At 41.0% G+C, this 25,956-nt stretch overlaps 1 long non-coding RNA gene across 3 annotated transcripts; it reads left to right on the top strand.

Annotated features, from left to right (window-relative positions):
- On the top strand, positions 1 to 24,969 carry LOC137862061 (uncharacterized). 3 transcript variants are annotated; one of them, XR_011100045.1, is made up of 4 exons: positions 1 to 182; positions 18,088 to 18,203; positions 19,635 to 19,802; positions 21,969 to 23,311. It is a non-coding gene; the product is annotated as an uncharacterized lncRNA (long non-coding RNA). The 3 variants fall into 3 exon arrangements; XR_011100044.1 differs by lacking the exons at positions 1 to 182; positions 21,969 to 23,311 and adding exons at positions 7,308 to 7,584; positions 24,672 to 24,969; XR_011100043.1 differs by lacking the exon at positions 1 to 182 and adding an exon at positions 7,308 to 7,584 and having other exon boundaries at positions 21,969 to 23,310.
- The last annotated feature ends 987 nt before the right edge of the window (positions 24,970 to 25,956 follow it).

Here is a 25,956-nt window from a genome sequence, read left to right as displayed (position 1 = left end):
CCTAGCAGGTTCCAGAAGGTTCCCTGTGCCCCTCAGGGCCCATTTCAGTGCAAATAAAAGTAATGTCTACTGCCACTGGGATCAGACAGGGGAGCACCACCTCTGGCTCATCACCACCATCACTGAGGAGATGATAGCTGAGGAGAAACTATCATGGTTTGATGCCTCCCTCACCACGACAGGTACGGTTGCTGTCAGAACGCTGATTTTTTGGCTTTCTGGCATTTTGGCCAAGTTTTGCTGCCGGGAAGGCCTGGTGACAGGATGAGGAGTGCCACGTGGCTCTGGGATTTGTCCCTGTGCAGTGGTGTTTTCCTGATGGGGATGAGGGCACACTGAGCCTCCTTTCCATAATTAAACGAACCAAAAAACAAACAAACAAACAAACAAAAAAAAACTCACGTGAGGTGATAGAACAATTTGCCTCATCACTTTAAAACCATGTTTTACCACTTTAAAACCACCTGGGCTGAAACTGACTATTTTAGGCAACCACCAAGGCCCTGCCTTTAGTCACCTTTACTAGTGCAGCTTAGGTTAATTAATCAGGTAATTATGAGGCCTGACTCCAACAGCAACAGCCAGAGAGGCACCTTCCCACCAGCAGCCTAGAACCCCTGGTGGCTGTGGGGGCTGAGGGAGGACCTCCCGGCTCCTCCAGGTCCGCAGTCCACTCACAAGCCCCGGCTGCAGCGGCAGAGGGTTAAATTCCAGCCCATCTCGCCTCTCCTATTTACAAATGTGCCCCAGCAGCAGGGAAAGGGCAGTAGGCAGTGATGTTGAAAAGAACAGCTGTATGCCATCAGACTAAAGATAGAAACATAAAGCATGCAGACTAATTAAGTTCCCAAGTGGCAGCGTACAAAGTGTACAGACCAAACAGAACAGTGCCTTCTGCTTGTTTTGATCAACTCTGTTTCTATCACTTTGATGAAAAAAGCCAGTTGATTTGTCGTTCCCTATGGCTGCCAGGGGATCCCTCGTACCTTTCTCTCAGTGACGTCCTCTCTGTCAATACCACCCTTGTGGCAAATGCTGCATGTTCAAGGCCAGCACGAACACGGAGCCATTTAAAAAGTGTGACATGACTACAACTTCTGTTGTCTGCAAGTTGGGCCAATCGGCAACCCTAAATGTCAAGTTAAAAAGCATGAAAAATGTTCAGAACTTCTGAATTTACTTTCCTACTTTATTTGCTGGCCAGCTATAATATTAGACATTTTCACCTGAAGTAGGATGGAGTTGGCATGCTCTGACCAGCTCACCCTGCTAGCATGGGCCTTAGATTTTTATTTTTTCTTCTCTGATGTCTTTCTGTCATTTCCTTTTTCCTTCAGGGATCCCAGCTGACTCTGGTTAGGTCAGTGAGCTTGCTTCCTACCTGGTTTATTGCTCTGATAATTTTGGAGGCAGACTGGATATGAATCCCTTTCTTTAGAGTTCTGAGTAGAAAATTACTGTAAGAATAAAAATAAAGAAAAAAAAAAAAACAACTGAAAATCATATTCCGCACGGAAAATGAATAAATGATGTTTCAAAGTCTCTTAGGCTCTGAAAGGAGTCACAAGGGGTGCTTTGTGGCAGTAATTCCACAAACTGCTCTAGGATGTCCGCTCAAGAGAGAAAGGTTTGGCTCAATCATAGTTCTGCAGCAGGTTTTACTTGGTAAAGCTGAAGGGCTGTGACAGGTGTGAATTCTTCACTTGTAATGATGCTCAGAGATTGAAAGATGAAAATGCTCAGTGTGAAGAGATGCTTTCTTTCCTTTAAGTGTAGCAGTCAGCTCTCTAAGTTTGCATTTCCAAACTGCTTCAATTAAAAGCATAGAGCTGATTTCTGATTTTCTTTCATTCCAGTACAGCTTCCACTGAACTCTGGAATTTAAATTTAACTCTATTTTAATTCCAGATTTAATCTCCCACCTGAAACCTTGAGTTTTCTGAAGGTAGTATCATTTATAGCTACTTCATGCCTCATCACCAGTAATTAACTTGATCACCTGATGATGAGATACACACTTTCTTTTTAATTGTGATTTCTTTCTAAAATGTTCCTGCTTTAATCACTTAACAGTCCCATTTTTCATTCTTTGGGATCTAAGTGTTCAGTCTGCACTTGTTGAAAACTGCAATCCACAGTTATGGACTCTTTGGGGGAATTATGAATCAACAAAGCTTCATCTTCATGCACAAGAGACCTGATGTCCTGTAAGATGTCAGGCCTCACTGTAGCATACAGAACATACTGTCAAGAAGGCTGCTGTGCTGTTGATAAATCAAAGAAAATGACAGCTATTCTTTACAGTAAGAGCTTAAATTGCTCATGTATTTTATCATGATTGCCATGAGTTTCATATCTCTAGTGATAGAGCATTAGACCCAGTTAAGTCCTTAATCATTTTGTATGATATCGTATTAGTTCGATTAGCAGTAAGACCGTCAGCTGTAATTTGCTGTATTGGCCACTTGGAATAGATTTTTTTCCCCTTCTTTTTTGCCACTTGCTGAAGGCATTTACACATCCAGTTCCTACTTCTGTGCTCTTCAGGTAAGGAGACTTGTCTGTAGACATTGTTTTTAGGTTGAGTGGTGTGATAGTTCAGTGTGATAGCACTTTCGTCTCTAATGATACAAGAACTCATTTTCTCCCTTAACTGCAACTATATGTGCAACTGGGGCAAGACAAATGTCAGTCTGATGCTACAGGGTGCTACGTGCTGTAGTGCCAAGCAAAAAAATGCAACATACTCTTTGTTTTCTGGAAAGTTCCAAGGATGTTGGAAAGATTTGACAGAAGTGGTTGGGTCACTGCTGGGTAATGCTTGTTTATCTGCCACTGGGGAGGGAACAGACCACTGTCCTTAACCAGGATTTCCAACTATATGAGGTCAGCTAATTAAGCTAGTAATGAACGGGTTTATTTATGAAACTTGCAGAGATCGTGATGCCTCACAAAATATTACCAAAATAGGCAATGCCAGCAGGTACTTTGGTGTAGAGTTCCAGTGTAGGCAGGAGCCAGTGCTGCATGCCTTTAAAGGATGGGATAAAAGCTTCAGCATTGAGAAGTTGCTTCCCAAGGCTCCTCAGCACAGTCAGAGCTTGTCTTAAGGCCTGCAGCAAATGGGTGATCCTGTCCTTTCCAAAACTCCCAGTCCATCATCCTGGGTGTCAGTCTGATGATGGCTCTTGCTATTTAATTCTGATTATTCTTGTTACCCTTATTGACTGTACTGTCTTTAGTCTTCTGCTTTTCTTCATGGCTGTATTGTGTTCTGGAAAGTCCTGGCTGACGCCATGCCTGGAAGTGAGGCCCATTCAGACAGGACAAGTCCCCTAGCCTGGACGCGCTGACGCTGGACCAGCAGCATACTGCTGTGGCAGCCAAAGGCATAGCTTGTGCTGGGGTGTGGGCACCTTAAGTGGGTGTAACTGCTGCTGGAGAAACTAGTTTGCTCCCTTTGCATTTCCATCTCTACTCTGCTGCCACACAGTTTTACAAAACTAAAAAGAGCTTCCTGCATCCGAGTTGGTACTGACAGCTATTTCTTTAAGAATAGGGTAATGCCTAACGGGAATATTTATGGTGATTTGTGACTTGACCAGGGTTTATTTGGGGTTTAAGAAAAAAGGAGGATAAATACGGCTTTATAGATAGATGGTGTGCTTTTGTGCTTTTCAGTGTTTGGCCTGGAGACCAAAGGGAGCATGCAGCACTTCACCTGGTTAGTCCTTGTGCCTCTATACAATTTTCCTCAAAAACATCTGATAGGCAGCCTGGAAAAGCTGCTGTAGTATGGTATTTGGGTGCTAGCGGGGCAGGGGATGCTGCTAAACCATTATCAGTAACACACAGCAGAGCACTAAATTGTCGTGATATTTCTATCACTACCACATATGTGATATAAATAATGTTGTGACCATTTTTTTTTGCATTAAACATTTTATATCTTGGCATTCTTAGCCACCTAATAAATAATAGTGAGACCAGAAGGATTCGTACATGTCTTAGAGATCAACAGACAGTCCTCTAAGGTACTGAGTCAGTGCTTTGACAAGGAGGGAATCTCACTGGGATAATGTTGAAAGCAGAGAGTAGAATAACAATGAGTGTCAGGAGCACTGAGTCTACAGAGGAGTTGAATGCAGAGGGCAACAGTGACAGAGACTGAACTCCAAAAGGCAGAAATAAAAAGGTTAAGTCACACACATAACTTCATACTGTCAAGAAGGTGCTGCATAAATCTGCCAAATCTGTCAAAGAAATAAAAATAATAAAAAATTGTACTAACAATGGTATTTTAGGCAATATAATTCTCCCCCAAATCACATTAATTCATGATATTTTTTTTCTTTTTCCTGACACTCAAAATATATGCTGGAAAACCTCTTCTGTTCTTCAGTAAGTGCCTGTCAGACAAGGGGAAAGGACTGATGGTCTGAGGCTTCTGTTTCCAAACCTGAAGTATTTCAAGAGCCACCTCTGAAAACTGTGCTCTTTGATCAGAGGCATCCATTTTATTTGGTTGGCTCTAGTAGTCCAGCAAGTAATTAAGTAGGTAATATTACCTATTCAGTTGTTAAAAAGTCTAGACTGCACTACAAAAAGATGCATTTTTAAACACATTGTCTCACTTTTTTTTTTTTTTTAACTAATATATATTGGTTTTGATTGTGTAGGTAGAAAGAACAAATAAACCATACACTGAACCATCTTTTAACCTCAGTACCTACAAACTTGCTTGTTCTGTTTCTTGGTAGTGGCAGCAAAGCTAGAAACTGTAGCATAAAATGGACTCAGATGTTTGTTGTTTTTTTTAACCACTTGAGAGACATAAACTACCTTTTAGATTTCTCCAGTGTTATGAGGTCTTTAGACAGTCTAGAGGTTTGGATTATTGCAAGAAACTGGAAGGGGTCATTTGGATTGACCTGTGTGAGTAATTTGCTCTTTAATCTTGGTTCGTTTTTAGTTTGGTTTCTGAACCTTTCAAAGTAAGCTGCAAGTCATACCCATTAGTGGAGAAGGGCTTTCTCAAAAGCTAGGCCTAATAAAAGGTTTGTTTGGTGCAGGCTTAACTGGATAATGGTTGTTTGCTGTTTAAAGAATATAGGCTAACATGGATTTTCTCTTGGCTCCTGCAAACTCTGAGTCAGATGAGATAGTACGTTGTTAGCTAAGCGACTTTGGTTTCACATGCATGCAATCACATCTGAGTTTTTGAAGAGCCATCTTCAAAACCCCACTCTTTTCCTTAGTTCAGAAGTGGACATCAACATAGTTTCCGCCAAACTTATTTTCTATGTCAATCAGAACTTCACAGGTTAAAATAAAATAAAAGCAAGGTAGAGCAAATTCAGCCATTAATCCTGTCTGTGCCAATGCCTCCTTGTCTGACAGAATTACAGTCACCTGTCCTCCACTGGGTAATGAGGGCAGACCAACATGCATATAGCTGCCACCTGGGTAATGGAGAAACCTGGGCATGCTTCTGTGGTAGAAGGCAGTTACAGGATGGGACGCACAAACCACTGTCCAGATGCCCAAGAAATTCAAACAGCATCTTGGACTTTAACTGAAGCTGGATCAGGCCTCCCATGAATTGTAATGAGTAGTTACATTAATCCACTGCTATGTAGCTGTGAAAATCCTGCATCCCCCTCTCTGGGATGATGATGCAAGGCTAAATCACCATGGATATTCGATTGCATTCTGGCTCATGTAGCCATAAGAGCATTACCAGGCAGCATTTTATCTCAGGCGAGTGCTCTCTACAGCACTCACAACAAATCTCAACTTATTGGAACTCCAGTGATTAAATGTTTTACAGACCCCTGCAACATCAGAAGACTCTGTGAAATAGGCATGGCTGCTTTCAATATGATCTCATAGGGATCTGATTACCATTTTGGCTCTCCTCTCACAGTCATTCAAGTGGACCTTCAAGGAAATGTAACCCTTTCACTTTCAGACTTCCTTGGTATGCAAAACACTTGCTCAAGGACAAAAATCTTGAGTGCAGAACCTGAAATGCTGGAGCCAAATGGTCAAACTGGTCATATCCGTGCTGGTCTCTAACCGTGATACAGCCAGAAAAGAGGTGAAGTGGTAGCTATGCATCTTGATTTGGAAAATTTCAGACTCTAAACTGAAAATAAAAGGTCTCTCTACAGCAGAAGGTTGGGGCTAAACACATTCCTGTTGAATCTATTATGGTAAATGTTTGACGTGAGTTCTTGTGTTGGCACCAATTATTGATAAAGTTCTGTTTGAAAGGAATAGCTGACACTACGGTATGTGCCGAGTCCACTCACATCAAGTTGCTTAAAATGTAGTTCCTGCAGATTAACAGCGTGACCAAAGTTTATTCCCCTCCTTTCGGAGCAGGCACATTACAAATGCACATCAAAGAAAATGAGCTCTATTCTGACTTACAGTCTAAGCATGTTCCTGACAAACCACATCTGATGAAGAGTCTTAAAGAAATGGCACAAGCAATGCTGCCGGCAGCGAAACAACAAAAGGGCTGGCCCCTTCCACCAGCGAAGGGAGGCTGGTTAATCAAAGGATTTTGTACCAGGGAGAGGAACTGTGCACTTTACATTGAAGCAGTGCAGCCGAATAATACATATGCAATGACCTAGCTAGGCAGCATTCTAACAAATCACATTTAATTACCTATCTTTTCCTCTCGTGATATTCTTCTCAGTTCAACTGCAGTCTGGGAAATCAATAACAAATGTTCATTCTGAATGCCTCTATTCTTTAGCCTTGGACTAATTATGCACATTCCTACTGTCCTTATAAGGACAGGGCAGTTCTTCACTTCAAGCAATGAAACAAAGCTTGCAAAGAAAACCATCCTGGATAGCATTCAAAACAATAGGAACACAACTAATGAAGCAAGTCAATCCGTTCCTATCGTGGTGCACAGCACCTTCAGGTAAGGATGACTGGCTGCCCCATGGGCTGCCAGCACTTTCTGTGGCTGTTAAGGTGCAGAGCACCACTGCCCTTTATTTCATGGCCAAAGCGAGCTACCCACATGGGAACCGGGATTGCTTTGTCGTAGCGCTGGCTATTTGCTGTCACGGCTGGCCCAAATAACATTGCTTGCTGCATGGTTTCCTCACCTACAGCATAGGAATGAGCAAGCTTTTCTAAATCCCTATCAGCAGTGACCTGTGAGTGAAAAACACAACACATGCATTGTGATTATCAGTGTTGGGGGGGAGGGGGTCATCACACCTGAGCGTGTTAAAGTCACAGGTGCAAAACAAATATGCTCTTACATAAAGTGTGCGTGTTCCTCCAAGCCACCATCATTTGGGCACTGGGGCCTGTATTTTTTCGGCTGGAGCAAGATGTAGCTTGTTTGTTTTTCTTACAGGGAACAAAATGTTTATACAAGTTCAGTGAAAAAGGCAAAGATTTTCACATATGCATGGGGAAAGTAGTAGTTTTTCTTTAAGGGAAAAAGAGCAAACTACAAGTTCCCCTGGTCTTGGCAAATCATGAGGCGTTTTTCATTTTGTAACATCAAAGTCGGCTCCTCTTCTTTGATGTCTTCGCATGCTGTTTAAGGTAAAGCATGAATGAAGAAATGTCAATCTGCAAGGTGTCCATGTAGTTTATGCTGAACACTGAAGAGGACTTGTAGATAAAAGGCAAACACAAGGTTTGATAATGAATGTCCAACAAGGAGGTGTGCATATCTAAAAGGAAACACTCAGCTGGAGAACAGCTCTGCAAACCTTAAAACTCTGCTTAGCCCAAGTTTAAGAGATTAAGAAAAAAGTGGATTTTTTTTTTTTTTTTTTTTTTTAAGTGTTGAACCAAGAGAGGAATTCTGTAAAAATCCTTGTTGTTTTGTAAGAAATGAGGGGTCTTTCGGTGGTTTTACTTAACAATCATAAATATGCCACCCACTGCTCTCAGTTTGTTAATGTGTAATTTTCAGAAGGTATGGCGTTAACCAGGAAAAACAACAGAGAGGAAAGTACAAAACAGCACATTATAGTTTGGAAGTTTATAGTGGTTGCTTTGTGGTGTCTTGTGTCTCAACACTCACAGAAGTTGCATTAAATAAAGAAAAGTGTCAATAATTTAATTAAGTTCTCCCCTAATATCCAGAGGTATCATAACCTAGTAGTGATAACTAGGTTACCTGGTAGTAGGTAACACTGTGATTGTCACTCAGAGAAGCTAAACAGTTTGGGGATGAAGGGAGAGATACCTTCTGGACCCAAACCCCATATTTTTCAGTCCCAGAACATCTCGTGATATCACTAGAAACTTAGCTGTAGAAGGCTGTGTTACTGCTGTATCGTGCTGCTACTGGTACTGACTTTGTGTTTCTAATTCATTGTTCCTGATGCTGGTGTAAGGGCTGGCTTGCTAAACCACGTGCACTTTGTTGGATTTACTCGCAGAGCAAGTGCACCCTGGAAAAGGAGCACCTGGGGGCTGCGATGGGAGCCGGGGCGCTGTGGCAGTCATCATCTGTGCCAAGACAGTGCTGAAGGATTTGAGTCTGAAATGTATCAATGTCTTGATATTGCCACCTCTCCACTAGGCTGAGGCTGAAAAATAGTTTTTATTGATTAACAGGGCAGAGAAACCCTGCTGGAGGTGCCTGTTGTGTTAGGTGTATCTAGCTAATGACAAGTTCAGACATAGTCAGGCCCCCTTTGTGCGCGTTAACCTGTATGACACTGAAATGAGTCTTGCCCATTAGGATGAGAAATATTTGTTGGGAAATAGACATGACTGGATATTTGGTGTGTGATGGTTGAGGAATGGATTTCCACAGGGATCCAGGGAAACAGGAGGGTTTTTTTGTTTGTTTGTTTGACTTTTACCATCAACTTGTGGCTCTCATGTACATTAAGAAATGCCTTGGAAAATTCAAGGATGGGGAAGCTTCCCTGGGGATAGTGTGCAGCTGCACTACCCTTTGGAGAGCTCTTGGAAAAATTCTTGCTGAAGACCACTGTGCACAGGTGGAGCCTCACTGAGCTCTCCCCTCCTGAAACTCCAGGACCTTGTTTTGGGGTTTGAACAAGTTGTGGGAGCAAGAACAGAAGAATCTTGTACAGTCATGAGCACAGGAGCAGAATTAAAATGGTTGTGTTTGGAACAGAAAGATAGGGGTTGGTTTCTTTACTCTTGCATGAAGCTCTCCCAAAATTTGCTAATTAAATCTTGTGCTTTCAAGTTTACTTGAAGCTGCACAGTGGAAGAATATATATATATTTTTTTAATAATCTGACTTGTTAGGAAGAACAGGCTATCCATAACAATAGCAGCAGCTGAAGTAATGTGTCTTGTGCTAAACTGGGACACAACATCTCAGATCTTCATGGACAAGGCCTCTTGTTGCCATTTAAAATTTAGGCTTAATTTGAAGTGCAATGGGATTGGGTAGTTCTAAAAAAAAGAAAACCAAAACATTTTCAAGGACTTCATTGTATTTCTGTTGCTGCGAGGGGATCCCACATACCCTAAAGCTGGCTTTACCTAGCTCCGGTTCTCGTGGCAGGTAAGCTGTTGCAGAGCAGAATTTAACACAGCCTGTAAAGCCCTGAGAATCTGAGCATACTCAGGTCATTGCTGTTGTAAAAACACTCAGCTGTACCCAGGCTGGCTGTACCCAGGATAACTTGGAAGTCTGAACACAGTCATCACACCTCTCATTGGTGTTATAGGTATTTTCTTTGCTGCAAGCCATGATAAGTTGTCAATGCACTGAATCCACTCTTCATCAACACTGTGGCTCCAGCAGATGACTGTATGGAACTTAGTATTGCATTTACAACAGAGAACTTTTAATTTAGATTATTTTGTGTGTTAAAAAAAAAATAAAAAATCCAGTTAATATAACTCTGGGCTGAAGCTGACAGCAGTTTTTCTCAAATATCTTTTCAGTCAAATTAAATCCTACTCTTCTACCGTCTTTAAACTTTGTGGTCGAGCTGTTACAAAGAGACATCCACATTTGCTTTATTTGTCTGGTAGATATCCAAATATTTGCTGGGAAATATAACTTTTGAGAAGAGAGATTAGCTTTCAAGCTCTGAGTCTTTTAAATGTCAGCTCTGTGAAAACTACTGACAGTCAGTAGGTGGAGAGTTAGTATTGTCTGACAAGGATATTCGTGGGGAGCAACTTCAAAATGCAACACAGAAGAAAAGAATTTCAGGACTCTCAAAAGACTTTGGAAGCAAGAAAGTTTTACCCCTCAGCACTTGTGCAGAAGGAACCGTGTTTGTTCTAGGAGGCTTAATCACCTCGTTTTGTTATGATCCTTTCTCAGTTCAGCTTCTCCAGACAGAGGGATTGAAATAGGACTGGCAGGGAAGGGGTGATCTTGTCATTTGTATCTTGAAAAGACAGAAGAACCACTAGATTAATTTGTTCAAGCTGTATTCTCTCTCTGTCTCTCTCAGGCTGTGGGACTGCAGTATTCTTCAATGGGGCACTACACTGCATCAGCTTCCGGTACTGATGATGATGATTTGTTGTATCATTTGTATTGTAGTTGGGCCTAAAAGCCCTATTCAGCCTCACTCGTGTGAGGACAGATCCATTACAGAATCACGGTCCTGTCGTGCTCCAGCTCTGAAGTTCAGGGCTGCCTTTTGCCAGTACCTTGTCACAGGGAGTCAGGTGTCTCTGCAATGAGGAGAAAGGGGGACTCTCAAAAGGGTCTTTCTTAAATTTTCTGATACATATGAGATGCTGAACACTAGAAAGTATGTGGCATGCAATGCCTCAACATTTCCACCCCCCACTGTTTTCCATCATTTTAATCTAATCCCTTTATAGCAATTTTAATTTTTTAGCCTTAAGAGCTTTGATCTGTAGTGTCCCTCCCCCAGATAATAGCACTGGTTTTGTTCCGTCCCTCCTCCTGTTCTTTTTGTCTGCCTCACACCCTCCTGTCTTTCTGCCTCCTTCCTTGTTTAGCACAGCCTCATGCCTTGCTCTGTGTGTGCTCAAAAACTCCTGTTAGCTGAGCGCCCAAGCACTGTCCCCTTTGCCAGCTCCTTGAGAACCTGCCACAACCTCCAGTGCAACCGGCTCCCGTGGAGCACTTTGAAGTGAGCCAGCTCCTGCTATATGTGCTGTACACCTCCTCCAAATGGTTTGCTGCCCTGCTCGCGCTGTAAGGCTCCATGGGCCCACCTCTCTCCTCTATGGTGCTGAAAAATCTGGCAGAGCTTAACAAGCAATGACTGCTCCCAATAAGAAGAGTCTTCAAAGTGTGACATTTACATGCAGAAAGACACAGGGACATTTATGTGTACCAGCTGCATACATAGCACCCACCAAAGCAGGTGGATTTTGCAGTGCAGGTACGGCTTACTGCAATGCCAGAGGAGTCCCGCACGTTGTTACTAGAGTAGCACTTTGGGGTCCTAACCCGGGCTGTGCTGTGATGCCTGTTTTACTGGCACTGTACAAATGTCTCATGCCAATCACTGTCATTAAGAGATCACAAGCTAAGCAGACAAGGTAAGTGCAGAGGGCAATGGATATGGGAAGAATTTACAGAGCCCCACAGCCTGTCAGAGGCAGAGCTGGGACTCCAGCTCAAGGCTTTTAGTACTAATGGAGTCTCTTAGTCCTTGCTGCTGTTGACCAAAAATTGGCTGGTTTATTTATTTATCCTGTGAGCAGCCTCAGGACCTCCCAGTCCTCAGCCCCTTCTGTAAGCAATGGGACCACTAGGAGCCAGGCACCTTAATCTGTTAAAGGCTTTGTGTGCTAGTTCTGGAGATCTGTGGCAGAGGGGAAAAAAAAAAAAAAAAAAAAAAAAAAAGAAAAAAAGAAAAACACAGTCTTCAAGAGGGGCTGTTTTGGGGCAGCAGGGAAGGCACAAGGCTCTGGGTTTATATCGTATGGCTAGATGGAGCTGCAAAATTTTGACAACGTTTGCACCACTAAATGGACCGAACCCAGTGAATGTCAGGGATTGTGCTACTCCATCTGGGTGCCTGTGTCAGAGCTTACTTCATTGGGATGTAAGTGAAATTCAAAATGAGCTCCAGAGGGAATCCAAAGGTCAGCGAGCTCATTGAGAGGTGTGCTGTGCTGGGCATGGAGCTTCTGGAAGGGGAAATCCTGCCCCTAACCCACTGCAGTTCAACGAGGTGTCCATACGCATGTGGATAAAGGAGATCCAGTGGACATCAAGGCTGGGATTTTCAAAAAGCTCTTTACAAGGTTCCACATGAAAGATTGTTGAAGAAAGTGAGTTGCCATGAAATTGGCGGACAGATTATTTTAAGGTCTGAAAACTGGTTGAAAGACAGGAAGTAAAGGGCTGGACTTAAACATTACATCTCTATTGCTGGAGACAGAAAACTGGCCTAGGTGCACCACAGGCCTAATCCAGCATTTCTTACATTCTTGAAGCAGCTGCAATCTTTTCCAGAATAATTTTATACAGGGGCCAAGTGAATGTCTTCCACAGCGCCTAGAAGCAACTGGGAGCATGCTGCTCTCTGTGTTCACTCAGGAGTGATTTGCAAAGGAGAGGTACCTACATTATGCAGGACCAGGAGGAGTCAACTGTGGGCCAGCCTTGTTAGCCTGATTTAGAAACTTCTGAAGGAAACCACAAGTTCCAGCCTTGTTGGATCTGGATGTTGCAGTCTTGATCTTGGAGCACCTGGCAGCTAATTTACTTGAGGAGAGACAGTTCATTTTCACTCGTTTTGAATTTTGGTTTAAAACTGCATAGCACTGTGTAGCACTTTACCCGAGTACTCATTGTATGCCTTACTGAAGAAATAATGGGCAAATGAGCTGTTGGAGACCAAAAGGGATGATTGTAATTTTCAGTTTATTATGAGGAGAAAATGCATCTGGCATGATCAAAGGCAAAAGCTTTGCCCTCCAGAGCAAAAGCAGCCCCCGTGACGAGCAGGCATATTGTGGCACACCTGGAGGTGAGCTGTGGGTCGGACGCCTGAGTCTGATTTTTGAAAATTTCCATTTAGAGGAGGGGAGAGAAAATGAGAGCAGAACCAAGGGAGGGGCAGGAGCTGGAAGGAAATTGAGTAGTGATTAAAACAGACCAAAGGATTCCACCCCCAGCAGGAGCAGCTTTGCTGCTGGGTCTCTCATGCTGCCACAAGTTTTCAAAACCAACGACAACCTTGTCTCATCACAGAAGGAATAAAACAAACTTTAGCTCCTGCTCAGTCTCTCTTTTGGAACATGAATTTCCAGTGTCAGTCAAGCTGGGTTTTGTTGTTGTTTGTTTGTTTTGTTTTGTTTTTTGACAGAAACAAGAAGATTTTTTCCAGCATGTGATGGAAGAGAGGGGGAGTGATGTAGAATCAGCCTCCTTGTAATCTGAGGCACTGGGAACTGTATTTTTTAAGTATGTTTGCCTCCCGAAATGGGAGTCTGGGAGATGAGCAGAGCAGGAACACATGGTTCTGTGATACTGAGGCAGCTGGAACTGTAAGTAAAAAGTATTACTTTAAGGAACTGTGAGCCCAAAATTTGATATCACATGGTATCACGAATAAAGAGGAGAATCCTTCAAATAACCCCATAGAAGAAGGGGCCATCTGGAGCTGTGACCAGAGGTCTCTGAAATTATAGGAGACAATTAAATAAACAAATTTAAGGTAAAGTTACAGAAAGTGTATGGTATCGTGGAACATCAGTGAAACAAAGACAAAGATCAGACAGCCTTATTTGTGAGAATCAGAGGTCTTCATGCTCTTGATGTGTTTAACAGTTCTCTGGTAAATTCAAGCAGAGGAGGTGATCTTTCATCCTGTATGACAAAACCAGGATGATACCACATTCCTTGTGAAAATCAGATGTATGTGAATGTCATTTAAGTTCCTTCAGGTCCAGCAGAGAAAAAGTTGCAAGAGAGGAGAAGCATGATGGAATTAGAAAATACCTGCTCAGACTTTGGTGAAAATTGTCTTTTGCAGAGGTTTCATTGCTCAGGGTGTGTACAAACCAGGCACCAGCGGTGCGCTCTGGGCTGTGACTGGGTACAAGTGCAGAAGCTGGACAGCTTTCTGTGGGCCTTGGGTCTCACCAGAAAGGTGCTGCCTGGGAACTCGGGGTTAGCAGGATGGAGAGCAGTGCTGCAGGGATTCCATGCTGTATCGGCACAAACCCAACTCCAATTCACCCTGCTCTGTTGCTCTGTGGAGGGCCATTGGCTCAGGGTGGGGAGAGCCCTGGAGCAATCTGAGAAGATTAAAGAGGCTTAAGTAGACCTTGACTGGAGTGAAAACAATAGCTAAGCCTGACCACCCACTCCAGGTATTTCTGCAATGAGGAGGAGTGCTGAGAACTAAAAATCTGACAATGATAACAACTGGATTATCGCATAGTGAATACACCACATCCCACAAAGTTGATACTTATGTCTCATCAGTGCTAACAGCAGTTCTGGCTCCCTGCACCATTTCTGATTTCCAGTGTCTGAAAGCAGGCTGACAAGAACCAAGCAGGTCAGCTCTGGTGCTTTTAACCCTCTGATTGCTTCTCTTTTTATTTTGCAAATGTCGTATCAAAGAAAAGGAAACAGATCCAACTCCGGTCTTGGAGGCTGGGGGAGGCATTCAGTGAAGGTGTTATAATTTAAGTTCCAGGTTAAGCCACAGAATAAACCTAAAGTGAGGCCAGAGTGTTCAGAAAAAAAGCTTGGAAAAGTTTCCTTTTTTTTTTTTTTTTTTTTTCTTTAGATGTGTTGTAGCTTGGTATTAGAGATGCTCTTAATTCTTCATGTACAGTGGATGCAGACTTCCAAATCATTCAACTCTATTCATGCTGAATTATTGCCACATGGAGTGGAAGATAGTGAATAGCTCCCTTACCTTACTCTCCCCTTTTTAAGGTTTCCCCTCCTCCTCCCATTGATGTAGGGAACATAGCACTAAAGTTTCATCAGATCTAATGAAGTCTTGCCCTTTACAGATCCCAATTCAATTCTTTTTTTTCCCCCTTCTCTCTGAAGCACTCCTTGGTAAAACAACTAAGCTGTATTAGGTTCTATTTTAAAATGGTCTGCTGCTGACAGCTTCAGCTCTACAAGCAGTTGAAAATGGCTGGCAAACCTTTATACAAACAGCATGCAAAACATCACACAAAGCCTAGGGAAGAAATGGCTTTAGATGTAGGGATTATAAAAGAGTGAATACAATTTTAAGATAAAATACAAGTGATTAAGTTAATGATGGATAATTTCACCAGTTTGAAAACTATAATTAATAGGAATTAATTGTATATTTAGAAGTTTAGCATAGCTCCACTAAAAATGCTACATCAAACATAATGATATTGGAAGCCTATATAATGAAGAAATGATCCAGATGTTCATAAAAGCTTATAAAGCATTAGAAAAAAGGGGGCTGCATGAAGAAGCTCTAATGATAAAAAGATGCCACTTGCTGTTCTGCTCTTCTTTTAAATACATCCTTTCTGAAATAATGATTATCATTTGTACTTTCATCTTAAGTTAAATAGCATATGGCTTTGGCTGATTAAAGCCCCCTCCTGGTATTAATCAGCATCTTAGTATCATGTTTCTAATGGAGGCAGCAGTTGCCCTGCTGATATTGTAAGCTTTTTAACAACATCTAAGTCTGTGGATCACTGCTGCTGGCAAGAAATAGCTTTGAGCCTCCTATGTACGAGACTATTGCAAAGATGTCACTTACAGGTGCAGTTTATATGAACTTCTACAGCATACTGTGTCTTAAATGTTTGCTGAAACTTGAAGTTTAATAATAGCCTTAAATAAATAGTTACCTGTTTTCAAAAGAAAAACAGACAACTTTTGAGCACGGGAGTGGGAGTGTTTGACAGAGAGAGGCATCCTGGAACCAGAGATGCCATGCTGCAGGGAGCTGTTGGTGTGTGTTTGAGCAGCTATCGGTCACGAAGTCCACCCGCACGGCATCAGGTCAGCCTGAGCCCAGGCAGGCCAGCGGCATTGCTCACAACCTGGCCTCTGGTGGCTGCGGGGTGGCTTCATGCAGCAACGGCCTCCTGCGGTGGCTGAGCTCGGTTTGGGAGTGCTGTAGGTTTGTCACAGCATCACTGAGCGCCGAGGGAGAGCTGCAGTGGTGCCGTGGTGGCAGCTCTCACCGACACCCACCGTGTGGCTGTTCCTTGTTAGCAGTGTGTGCTTGCACAGCACCAGCCTGGATGGAGCCCGGTCAGGCCAGTTTTCACCATCTCCTTTTCTGTGCATGAAGCAATTCTGAATATCTGTTATCTTGTGCATTGTAGCTAGAATTGAGTTTAGATTTAAGCATGCTTTCCCAGAGCTGGCATTTGTGGCTTAGCACCTGGGAATACCATTGGACATTGCTCCCATTTGCTGTTCAATATAGCTACCCTAAGGCTTTGTGGATGCACAAAATCCTACAATTCTCCACCCCCTTTCTGCCTGGATTGCTGTTTTAGAAAGAGCAACTCGACGAATAAATTCTAGCAAGGCAACATGATCATAACTCTATGGTTGCCACCTTCTTTGTTAGCTCCCATCTTTCTTTTCTCACTTGCAAAAGTAATCACAACTGCGTGGTTAATCTCTGTCATTTTGTACATGGCTGTTATTAACCTAATGTTTTATCCTTCTCTTTGGGAACTTCTAAGCTTCCTCAATCACTGTCCACCACATCCATGCTGATTATTTAACACAACTCGCAAGAGCTTTGGATACTTTAGCTGTTGTGCTTCATTTATCTTGCACATTTTTCCTGTAATATATCCCAATGCTGCTCAGTCCCACAGGTTATTTTACATTTTGAATCTTTGGCAGGCATGTTTCAACTTGAATTATTTCAATTCTAAAAACATCTGCAATAATTTGACTTTCCTGCATTTTCGATTGTTATAGTAATTTTTAACTGATTTTTAATTTGTTTCAACCACTCTCCATTTTGTTTTAGAATAAACTAATCACCAGGATTTTTCATTTTTTTTTTTTTGTTGGCTTCCTGGCTGTGTTTTCTAGAAGGGAAAATATCATTACATCTTTACTAATAATATTTGTCTTGTTGATAACCATTGACCACCTAAGCACTTTAAACTATTTCTCTTTTGAATGGTAGGCCATAGGAATCATACTCCTGCTCTGAACACAGAGTAAATTAGGCAAACCATTTCATTTCTTTTTTTTAGTTAGAATTGCTGGTATTAGGGCCAATTTACTCCTCAGAAGAGCTCCTCTTGGCAGCATAATGTCTTTTTATTTAGTTGTTTGCCATCTGTAACTTGTTTCTGCTCTATTTCTTTATTGGCTATTGATGAGGTCAAGATGGTGATTTGGCAGTTGCTGCCGACCACCTGTTTTTTGGCTCATCAGCCCACGTGGTTGCCACATCACGTAGGTACTGCAGAACCTGTCTCCGTCCAGGGGTTTACTTGTAGTCGATTTCCTTACAAGCCACAGGGAAGTCCTTCTGCCACTGCCCCATCTCCCTGCCGGCGGCGTGCTTGCGATCCCACAAAGCCGATGTTCCAAAATGACACTTTTCAAAGGCTGTGCAAATTTCCGCCAGCCTTTCCATAAGCAACAAAAGAATCCGCTTCCTGTTTAAAAAGAACCACTGACATTGTGTTTCAGTTAATAACCAACCACACATGCCTTTTTGCAAAAAATCCTCTTTGATCAGTACAGTGCCTTCATTTTTCTTCCCCACTAATTTGCCATTACTCAGTTAAAAGAGTAGAACATGGAGTTACCACTGGCCGGGAAGTGAGTGGCAGCTCTTGCACTGTGGAGGGCATCTGTGTTTGAGAACTGGAAAATGGAGCGTTTCTCACAGCTTTCTCAAAGAGAATTTTAGCAGTGGCATCACCACCGCAGTTCTAGCAACTCTGCATTTTCTAATGGTGAGAATTAGAGTCTGGAGAAAGAAAACATCATTATCTCACCTTTTGTTTTCCCTTCCCCCTCTTAATGAGAAAGTACTATTCTTGGTGATTTTTTAGTGGCACCTACAAACTTACTCATGAAGCATTACCACACTGTGCTAAGTGCTATAAAATCATCAAGGTGCATTTCTTTCAGTGTCATGTCTTTGCTTACAGGACTGCTATTCAGCCACTGAATTTCACACAGAGCTGCTTTACGGAGGAAGCAGAGCTAAGACTCAAGCAGCATGGAAGTTCCTGCCCAATTACTTGGTAGCTTCTTTCTTTAGTGGGTACGTAACAATCCATTTGTTTTGCTTGATATCAGGAATAAATTTGAGGAAGTAAATATGCCTAATATTTGAAGAAAGCGTATTTGCAGAACATTTCAACTTTCCTCAGTCTATATTTCCTCTGGGGCTACTGACCACATGAACCTCTGAACACATCAGCTGAAGCCTTCCTCCAGGAGCTCAAATGGCAGAAGAGACTGCACATTTTCAGTAGTGCAATGTAGTGAGTTTACTTTAAGCTACACAGTATGCATGCTACTAAGAATCTGCTCCTCAGCTTTCTTTTGGATTTCTTATAATCTTCAGATTCACAAATGTTCCACTAATAATATACACAATGGTCCTGTCAGTCTTCATGCAGAGTCTGCGTAGCTATAAATTGCATGACATGACAATTATTATGCAATTTGGGGGTTGTGGAAGCCGTAAACATCATAATAATCAGATTTAAATACTCAGTGCTCCAACAAATTAGGCATGATTATAGTGAGTTGAGTTCTGTCTTGAATGCAAATGCAATTTCATCCAACTCTAATAGCAACTCCATAAAAGTACACAGAGAGAGTATGTGGCTCACGAAGTATTTTTGAAAATGAAAATGTTGTATATATTAATGAACACAAAATAAAACCTAGGGGGAAATATAAATATAGTTCGTGATGCTTATCTCAGGGATAATGGTTTAGATTTTTTACTTCTGGAACAGCTAGCATTTCAAAAACTAAATATTTGATTCATGTAGTTTGTTTTATTTATATTAAACATTCTCCACGTGTCCAAATTTATCCCTTTGCTGTAGACTTGCATTTCTTGCATTCTGCTTGCATCCTTATCTTGTTAGATGAAGCTGCAGTGCTGCGTAGGCCTTGCAGGGGCCTCTGCACAACCACCAGTGCCACGTACCTGTACCAGGCAGGCGTTCGGTGTGCATACCTGTCTGTGCTTCTCTGGGCTGCTGATTGTCACCTGGGGTACCGTAGTGTGTAGGAGCTCTAATTGTGGGCTAGTAACCCCAGATCTAATTCAAAGAAAGAAGAAAAAGCCAGTCCATTTGTCAAAAGCTGCCATTTCTAAGACAAGAGAAAGCAGATGGATGGGGACAGGCAGGGAATAAAGGGAAGCAATGACAGTATTGATCTGTATGACTGTGCACTCCGCTGCATGTTGTATTTACTTGTCTTCTTCACAGTGTGTGAGGGCTATGGGGAGGGTATCTTTACACAGATTGGCTTAGCTTTGTGCTGGGACAGGCAGCTCAAAACTGAGGTTATATGAAGGACAAAATTCACATTTGGGCTTAGGAGAGAATAGTGACTGTAGGTAGCTAGTAGTACTTGTCAAGAGATGAGGGAGAAGCATAGATGAAATGTTTTTAACATCCAAATTCTGCTTACTCAGCATTCTCAAATGTTTTGTGTTGTGATCTTGCAGATGAGTACAGAACCTGTCCTGCAGCATGCTGCACTCACCACAGGGCTGTTTGGGAAATGCCAGGAAGAGCTTCGATCCATGGCTGGCAGCTGAACCCTTGGAGCACAAGACACACAGCATGCATTGTCATCCTGATCGAGGAAGGACATCACAAAGAGCACTTTAAAGGTAAAAAAGAAATGGGAAAGCCCAGGGTACTATCTTAGAAAGAACAGAGTTGTCAACAGAAATTGGAGTAGCCCCTAAGCTAAGTATTTCTGTCCCACGTACATACATACTCTTGTCACTTTCTCCCCCTTTCACCATCTCCTTTAACATACGCTAGCTAGGATGGACAAAGCCTAGAGGTGTAGCTATGTATTTCCCCTTACCATCTGCAGCCGCAACAGCTAGAGGAGTAGTCACCAAGTGCTTCAGAGGTGATAGCAATGACATGTGCTAGGTGGTCCATCAGGGAGTGTTTCAGAACAACCCAGGCACCACTCCACTTCTGAGACATGGTGCATCACTTGTGCTGTGGCCTGTCTGAGCTGGGGAATTGTGCACCATTTTAGCTGTTGCACTAAAAGACTGGCCGCAACAGAAGCTAAAGTGAGTTAAGTATCAGCCCATTGCATATCTTCTATAAGCAGAAACATTTGCAGTGATCAGTCAGCAGTTTATTGGCTAAGATCAACAACTGAGATAACTACAAATAAGTGGCTTTGCAGCCTTTTCTTCTAGTATGTCTTTTGCAATCAGTATGAATTATTACAGTGGGTTTCAAGAGGTACATAGAAAGTTCAGCTAACAAGCAAATAGATATAAAAGAAAAGGATAAAGGGAAAGCCAATGTTAATGGCTTTTCCTTACCAAAGACAGCTGGAGTTCATAACTGTATCACTATTAGTCTGCACAGTGTCATTGTCAGTCTGAAGACAAAAAAAATCAATGTGCATTTTCTTTGAAAACAGAAGAATGCAAGAACTAGATTAGGATAGATTAGTTCAAATATCTGGTCTGATGGCAAATAACATTGGGATCAGAGAAATGAAAATGCTGTATGAACTCTGGCCAGAAATTCCACATTTACTAGAAATCCAGTAGTGCTGTTGTTCTCCACAGAGATGATGTGATCCTCAGCACTGTCCTAACTGCTCACTTCTCCCAGGACATGGAAAAGGTTTCAAAAGTGAAATCTTCCAGAGACATGTACCCCCATTTTAGCCAGGACATTTTATGCTGTGACTACAGATGCTTTCATTATTTAGAGTAAGTGTTCAAAGAGTCTGTAAGAAAGACCTTAGTTCTAAGCTAGTACTTGCTCTCAGCCAACATCCCAGTATGACCCCAGTCGGAACTCAGCTGGTGAAGGTGTGCTATGCTTTTGAATATGATGATCTCTATACTTTTTCTAAAGGTAGGGACCTCTTGATCAGATTTCAACATGTATAATGTCATTGTTAAATCCCCCTTTGCTGACCTAGCCATTACTTGCTTCTTTTGCTGCACAGAAAGGCTATAGTGTTGTTGTGTCCCAGCTGATGCCCATGGTCTGTGCAGTTCCTGCAGTGCAGCACTGCCAATTCTAGCAAATTAAAGGCCAACCTCACAACATTTTGTTAATACTTCAGTTCTTTGACTCAAATGATTAGGTGAAAATCTGAGTTTTCATTAAAAATTAAGCACCCCATTTTATAAAAATGGATATGGAGAAAAACTTGATTATATATACTTCTATAGGATTGGAATGTATCAGGCACAATATAAAATGAAATGTATTATATTTTTAGAATACTCCTGAGTTTTTAGACCTGACTGGCATGTTTTTAAGTTTTGGTTTTACATAATCAAAGTGTAGGAATTTTGAAAATATTTGTGCAGTGTTTCATGAGGTAGTGCTATTTGAATCAATTTTGCTTAATACTGGAAGCATTTGGTGGGCTAAAATTTCTAAAGGATAAATAATTGTTTTATTATTTATTTAGTAGATAAATGATGTGATGGGAATACATCATATTCCTTTTTCTGAAAGTTAATTTAGAAATATCCCATCGTATGCAATGTAGAAAGTAGACTTTCAGTTCAGTATTAATGTACATACTTCTTCATGTCTTAAGATAACATATTTCCAAATATGAAATAAATATTAAAAAAAAAAAAAAACAAAAAACAAACAAAAAAAACTTCCAGTATTATTCCCACATGTGATAAAAGAGCCTGTAATCTCTTGATAAGGTAGTAACTGACCGTGAAAGGGAAAGAAATGACAGGTCTAGTTCTAGGAATGCCTTAGAAGAAACCTTCCCATGACAGACTGTATGACTCTTAGCAGGTTTTTGTTGTCCTTCCCAGAGGTTTCTTAACAAGAATTTGGGACTGGCCATCACTCTCTTTTTGGATGCAACTTCGTCTTGGTTCTCAAGCTATATGTTGTTTTGGTATCGAGTCTCTACAAATTTCCCCACCTCATCAACTGGCAGTGGAATCAGCACTAATTTTATTGTGTGTGCTATCTCACTTCTATTTAGGGATCAAAATTAATAAAGAAAGAAAGAAAAACTTCTAAAACAACTACTGCCACCTAGTGTCGTAGCAAACTCAGAAAACCCCAGACAGGCAGCTCAAGCTCTTCCCACTGGAAAAATCCTTGGCGGTAAATCCCATTTCCATTGATTTCAATTGGCACTGACTTCCTCAGATGTTAATATTACAGCTTGTGTAGAAAAAGCTATATATTTTCCTTCACTATATCCAGGGAAATAGTTTTACACAGGATACCTGAGAATCTGTGTGTGTGCATTGATGTGATGACGGATAATTTAATTGTATTCTGAAGTTTTACACTAATGCAGATGGGGATACTACTTGGCAGACCGTGGTAGGGTGTGATAGTGGTGTCAAAAGTGAAGAAATGTGACCACTGGCTCATCATGTGCCAGCTTCAGAAAGCTGTCTCTCAGCAAAACCTTTTAAGATGTATTTGCCATACTGAGATAAATATCACCATTCATTAACATATTTTAAGGGATTGTAATGAGTATATTATACCTCATTTTCTTACAGTAGAAAATCCTTAAACTAGATTTTAGCAGAAGGAATTTGTGTTGCAGTGTTCTCTTCAGAATGATACAACTCCTAATGATCCTTTCTGTTGAATAAAAACTATTATGAGATGAAGCATACCAGAAGATATTAATTACACATCGTGATGCTTGTGGCAATACTTCTGATTTAAATGAATCACACCATTTATTTATGTGAGGCTTGATACACTGTGTGCTGTTAAGTACCCTTTCTACAAGACAAAAGCTCAGTCAGAACAGTGTTATCACCATTTACCTCTAATGGCTGGATGCTGAAAGCCAAGTAAGATTATCTCTGTCTGGTCTGAGGTTTTACCAGTAATGAAATTCACTGAGATTTCTGCAAATGCTTTGGACTCAACTTGTGCCTGTTCTCTGAGGTCCTCAGTGGTCTTAGAATTTAAGTAATCCTCCAAAGAATCCTGCATTAACTTCGTTCATATTATTGAATACACTTTGTAGACTGCTTAAGTAAGGTGGAAAAACATCTACGCTTGATTTTATCCATGGGAACCATATTTGAAAGTATGTACCTACAATGTTTCAGTGTTAGCTGTAGAGCTGGGGGCCAGCATCCGAAAGTTTTGTCTGTATTTCCTGTTCTTGGATCAGCACACTGCTCAAATTCCTGTAGCAGGATTTAGAAAATGAAAGGAAACGGGTCACAAATAGTCAATACTGTGAAAAGAGTAGGAATTGTTGAGAATCCTGAGTGAATGCTTTATCTGTTCCTCAGAGGACTGGGAAGTAATAGCTGACATGGCACACACATTCTAGAGCAGTTCATGACCTCTTCATTTATGAAAAAGCCAAAGTAACTAAAATTGCAAAGGAACATCTTGTTGCATAGCTTAGTGATCAGCAGCAGATCTGGGAAAACTTAGAACAGCAACCTGAGAACAGTCTATGAACTGAGAAGGGCATAAAAACTGGAAGAGCTCCTGATGCAGGAAAAATGGTGAGCAGCTGATGAATATTCCCTGAAGTTTAGCATGTGCGGAGTCTGGCATACTAGCACTGAGAGATTAAAGGTCTATTTTCCACAAACCCTTAATTCCCACTGCTTTGAAAAAGTGAGGTGCATTTTCTCTTACACAGAGTATTAGTCCATGCTCCACATAATGTCCTGTTATTTTGGCGGTGTTGCTCATGAAGATGTGATAATCTGACCCTATGTATTAATCTTATATGGGCTAATACAGACAAAGCTTTTGCAGTTGGTAGAGACAGATGCAGCTGAGGTTAATGCTGAATTTATTGCCTCATCATCTTTCCAAGCCTACCAGTAAGGAGGGAGCAATGAAGACATATTTGTTATGTTGTTCTAACTAAAAATAACTCTCAATTTCTTTTTTTCTCCTTTTTTTTTTTTTTTTTTCATCCTAAGGGTAGAGTTTGAGACAGTCTTGAAGCATTTCAGAATTTACTGAACAAACATCTCCTTACTCTGCCATGCAAAACACTCACAGATGTTTTAACCCCTTACTGGTGTACCTTGACATATCTTGGACTTGTCACATACAAAAACAGGAGGCTTAACAAATGGTCTAAATGCTTTCTGTGAAATATATTCTAAGTAACATAATTCTTCGTTCAGGTTATTCTGATCTGTGGATATTCCCCAGCATATTAGACTTGAGAATGCTACTGAGCAGTTTGGACAAAAGTCTGCAAAGTCTGTAGCAGCAGTTTCAAGTCTTTCGGCTACAGGTGTTGATAAATAAATAAATAAATTAAAAAAAAATAAATAATCTGTGTACACAGGTGGAACTAATCATGATATCTGCAAGGTATTTCCTGGCAGTCTGAAAAATACAGCTTATTTTTACCTTATTTTTCATCAGAAAAGAAACTGAAAATGGATTCATCTATATTTGGGGCATTTATTCTTCCTCAGAGTTACACAGAATGATTCTCACAGAGGCAAAATGCCCCAAATGTTTATTGATCTTGCTTTGTCTTCTTAACTTAGGCAACAATGAAGGCAAGTCTCTCTTTTAAGAAGTGTATCACAAATACACCATGTTAAATTCAGAACTGTATGGTGTCCTGAGGAAGTCTACATTCTTCAGGACTATTTCCCGAAGTATGAGAAAAGATATAAAGACTTTATTCTTTTCTTTTACTACCAACTACAATAAAAATCTTACAAACATAATGTGTGTCATGTCTCAACATTAAACTTTCTAGATGGGCAAATGTTGCAGTTATTTACAGATGCTGACATTTTCAGGTGCAGTTTTTCTCCAGCTAAAGAATTTATACAATAAATGAATTTTCTGTAATAGCATTAGTGTTCTCTGCTCAGATGCAAACTTACAACCAAACTGAAAAGTTGGTTATAAATTTTTTAAAATGTCTATCTTGCTTGTTGTATGCAATGAAGTACATGAATATCATTTTTGTCTTGCATCACTATTGGTATACTACACATGACACTTGAACAGGTGTCCTACAGTCAGTCATAAGTCATAGCATATAATTACTTTTGTATATGACACCAAAAGTCTCTGAGTGAATGTAAAGTTTCAATAAGCCTGAGCATTCAAAAATTGGTAGGACACAGAAATCATGAGGTTTAAAATCAGGAGATGTAGAAAATTCATATTAGATTTCCCATTACTTTCTTCTGGAGTTTATGTACCGCCTTGAAAGCAGGAGGCATATAAGTTAACAGTTTTCCTTTATTTTATTTTTTATTTTTTTCTAATTGAAACCAGAGACAGATAAGCAAGGAACGGAAGCTAAATAAAATATTATATGACTAGTAATGAACTATCTGGATATGGTAACACTAAGTCAAAGAAATTTGCTATTGTTCTGTACAGACATCTCTCTGCTTTTTGGAATGTCTTTAAAAATCAGGGCCAGATTGTTTTTTTTGTTTGTTTGTTTTGTTTTGTTTTTGTTTTTCACATCCAGAACAGTATTGAATAATAGGGAAAGATCCAGCAAATCCTTTCCATTCTTTTCTGTGGTCAGCGATACAAAGGAAGACCAAATGATATTATATGAGTGTCAAGTTTTTGCTTGCTCTGCACTGTTGTGGTGATTGGCATTCCACTGTTGAAGAGTGCCACAGTGGAGCCCTGAGGGTACCTGTTGTGTTTCAGTCTCTTTCTCTGCTTTCAGAGTTCATTTCTTTCAAAAAGAGAAGAGTTTAAAAGCCTCAAAACAGATGGGAGGTTTTCTGAAAGCAGACCTACATGTCTAGCTTCTAGTTTGGACAGCAGTGTGTTCAGTGCAGCCTGTGCCCT

The sequence above is a fragment of the Anas acuta genome, chromosome 10, assembly GCF_963932015.1.
Source record: "Anas acuta chromosome 10, bAnaAcu1.1, whole genome shotgun sequence".
NCBI lineage: Eukaryota > Metazoa > Chordata > Aves > Anseriformes > Anatidae > Anas > Anas acuta.
This window is presented reverse-complemented; position numbering and strand designations above follow the sequence as displayed.